Below are 4273 nucleotides of genomic sequence, written 5' to 3'. Positions count from 1 at the left end.
AATTACAGCATCATCTGCAAACAATCTAAGGGGGCTGCTGAGATTGTCACCTAGATCATTTATGTAAATGAGGAACAGCAGAGGGTCTATGACACTACCTTGCGGAACGCCAGAAATCACTTCTGTTCTACTCGATGATTTACCGTCTATCACTACGAACTGTCACCTCTCTGACAGGAAATTACGAATCCAGCCACACAACTGAAACGATACTCCACATGCACGCAATTTGATTAATAGTCGCTAGTGAGGAACGGTATCAAAAGCCTTCTGGAAATCTAGGAATATGGAATCTATCTGAGATCTCTTGTGTTGCACAAGAACGATATTTTCTGAATCCGTGTTGGTTACGTATCAATAAGTCATTTTTTTCAAGGTGATTCATAATGTTCGAGTACAGTATATGTTCCAAAATCCTACTGCAAATTGAGGTCAGTGATATGGGTCTGTAACTCAATGGGTTACTCCTATTTCCTTTCTTGAATATTGGTGTGACCTGTGCTACTTTCCAGTGTTTAGGAACAGACGTTTCGTCAAGTGTGCGGTTGTATATGATTGCTAAGAAAGGCACTATTGTGTCTGCATACTCTGAAAGGAACCTGATTGGTACACCATCTGGACCGGAAGACTTGCCTTTAAGTGATTTGAGTTGTTTCGCAACACCTAAGATATCTTCTCTTATGTCACTCATGCTAACAGCTGTTCTGGTTTCGAATTCTGGAATATTTACTTCATCTTCTTTCGTGAAGGAATTACGGAAAACTGTGTTTAGTTTTTTTTTTGCATTGGTGTACTTTACATACGACGAGAATCTCTTTGGGTTTTCCAACATATTTTGAGACAATGTTTCATTGTGGAAACTATTAAAAGCACCTCGGATTGACGACCCGTCCGCACTAAATTTCGAGCTTCCGTGAAACTTAGCCAGTCTTGGGGATTTTGCCTTTGAACTGTCTCCTGAAAAAGATGATGTAATTGATAGAACCCCAGGTGGCGAAGTTTGCCGAACTGACAGTGGGTATGGTTCAAATGGTTCAAATGGCTCTGAGCACTATGGGACTTAACATCTGAGGCCATCAGTCCCCTAGAACTTAGAACTACTTAAACCTAACTAACCTAAGGACATCACACACGTCCATGCCCGAGGCGGGTTCGAACCTGCGACCGTAGCAGCAGCGCGGTTCCGGACTGGAGCCCCTAGAGACAGTGGATAAAAAGAGAGGGAGAGGGGGGGGAGGGGGGTCAGTGATTGAGTGAAAAGGAACCTGGTTCAGTTCCTGGTTCTGCAACGGATTTTCCTTTGGCGAGAGGGTCTACACAACTTACAGTGGAAAGAGAAGTCTGGAGAAGTTGACAACGACGCGAAGCATGGTATACTCACTTCATGCCCCTCCATACCGCATTCGAATGGCACGGGGAAGCACGGCGGCAGATCGGCATCGCGCTATCTCTGTCGCCATCACCGCAGAGATTTTGTTTTTAGTTTAGAGAGAGATACAAACAGACAGATGTTTTCCGAAAAACGTTGGGCCCGAAGGTGAAAGGTGAGGAGATGAAGTTTAGATCTGGCTAACAACATTTCCAGAATACGGAAAGCGGAGAGATTTTCACGGATATGATATGCGACTTGGAGTGGCAATCATTAAAACAAAGGCGTTTTCCGTTGCGGCGAGATCTTTTCACGAAATTTCATTCTTCAACTTTCTCCTTACAATATAAAAATATCTTGTTTACATCAACATACATAGAGGGTAATTATCATTGTAACTAAATATGAGAAAAAAGAGCTTGCACGGAAAGGCTTAGATGTCCGCTCTTCTTCATTACATCCTTCTTCGCTTCTGCCAGTCCACTTTTCCCTCACTGTTCCCGCTACATAAGGTCCAAGTCAAGGATAACGTTCTTTTCCGTTTTCCAAAAGATCATATGATGACAATCAACTCTTCATACTGTCTAAATCATATAAACCACCTTGAATGATACACAGGATGGTCAGAAACACTCTCAAAAGCTTGTAAATGTGTTGGGGGTAGGGTGCGCTAAGAAAGAATTGTTAAGAAAAAAATTTGATACGTTCTGTCGATTCGGAAGTAATTAGCGGTGAAGTTAGCGAATCTGGCAGAATTTCCTAAAGCCAAACAAGAGAGCGATACAAAAATGGGACGTGGAACGGTCGTGAGGACCGAACCCCAGGCAAAGGCTGAGCAGTCTCGTGTGCTATCATCTACACTGTGAGAACAGTTGACACTAATTTTGTCCGATAGATCCTTTAATCTACTCAAGCATTGGCCTAATTGGCTAATTAACTCGCGAACAGAGCAACATACAAATTTTTTTTAAAAAAATTATTTACCGTCGCAACTTACTCTGCAGCACGCTCACAGACTTTTCTGACTGTTTATGACCACCCTATGTACCGGTACATCATCACATGCTGCTCCAGTTCCGTGCACTAACTTTAGTTTTTGGCCTTTCATTACGCGTGGATGACGACAACCCAAATACTGGTTGGCTATAATTGAAGTGCAGCTGTTCACAGAGTCCATGGTAGGCTGTAATTATCGCACGGCAGCGAAACTTGGTAGATACTTCAATAGATTAATGTGAAACCGATTTATGCCGAAAAACAGATTAGTTCCAGTTTTGGCCACCAGGTTCAAATCTAGTGCTGTGAACGCAAGAGAGATGTATAAAGATGCATACAAACGGTCGCATATGTAATGGATTAGAAACGGGACGTGGACAGAAAAGGTCAAACAAGCGACAAAGGCATAATACTGATTTTATTATTAACTGCTGCTTACAGAATTCGTTTAATATGAGCGCCGGAAACGTCTACGAGATCAGTTATCAATAGTTGCTCTCAGAAGTTCCGGTGCAATCTGAGCAGTGTGTGCTTGTCTTCTGGCCTTCAGATCAGATAGAGAACGAACGTGTCCCTGGCAAAAACGCTCTTTTGGATATCGCCAGAACCAAAAGTCACGTGGATTCAGATCAGTGATTTTGCATCTGGAGAACATCTGGAGAAAACACGTTCGTGGAAGGTTGCATTAAACAGATATTTCACTGGCCGAGCCACATGAGGTTATAGCCCGTATTGCATGAAAATAGTGGTTTAGACACAGTTGCGTTCGTCCAAACCAGAAATCATTTCCTGTATAGGGAGGTCTTGATAACCTGCAGACGACACGACACACCTGACACGCCCTCTGGTGTCTTCCCTCCGATGAAGAGCGGACCGAAGGTAAAGGAGCCGGCGAATCCACACCACAGAGTCACATACGGAGAGTGCAATGGTCCTTGGCGCACAACAAGGGGTTTAACAGCATCACTCCCTGCACCGCGTGGTGTAAAACGTAACTCGTCACTCCATAAAATATTACCCGGCCACATATCATCAACTTCGACCCATGCCAGCAACCGGAAAGCATGGTCAGTTAACAGCAACAGCAACCTCGTCAATTTCTTCCACCGGCGTAGGAGTCCTCTCTCTTCCAGGCGCTACACTAAGCTCACCCTTGTTTCCGAATTTCACTATCGTCATTTTTAAACCATTTAATGACATCGGCCGTCTCCTCATACCTTTCAGTCGGCATTACTGTAATTGCTGCCGGTCACATAAAACAGTTTCACTAACAGTGCACCGTCCATAGCCATACTGTTCATTCACGCTATGGGTTGTCAAATGCCAGCGTGGATGTCTTACTGTCGTACAGTGCACAGTGCCGAATTTGCACCTAGGGGCCACAATAGGAACCAACTTTCTTTTCAGCATAAATCGCTTCCGTATCAACGCATTAGAATATCTACCAAGTTCTAGTGGTGTGCGATAATTACAACCAACACTGGACTTCCGCCAGTAGCTACATTTTAATTTACGAGTGTCTAGATTTTTCAGCAAAAGTAGTTTCGCAAACCTATCTCCATACTCTAAATAGAAGAATTGGGTACTCTGAATAGAAGAAAAATCCTATTAAAGAGGAACGAGATGAGCGGACTGAAAAAAGAGCTCGCGAAGAAGACGCCACAGTACGGTGTGCGATGCATCGTACGTAATGAACGAAGCACTTTTTTTTTTCACCTTTCCTACCAATCATGGATGGATGGTACACGACAAGGGAGATTGTAGGTACCTCTCGACTTAAGACCGAATATCTGTAATTCTGTCATTGCTTTCTGCGTACCAGATGCATTTCTGATGAGGCGACGAGTTTTCTGAAAGTTCTTGCAAAACGAGCTCTCTACATTTCGTGGAGCATTACTGCACGTCCTC

Source organism: Schistocerca nitens, chromosome 4, assembly GCF_023898315.1.
Source record: "Schistocerca nitens isolate TAMUIC-IGC-003100 chromosome 4, iqSchNite1.1, whole genome shotgun sequence".
In the NCBI taxonomy this organism is placed as follows: Eukaryota; Metazoa; Arthropoda; class Insecta; order Orthoptera; family Acrididae; genus Schistocerca; species Schistocerca nitens.
This window is presented reverse-complemented; position numbering follows the sequence as displayed.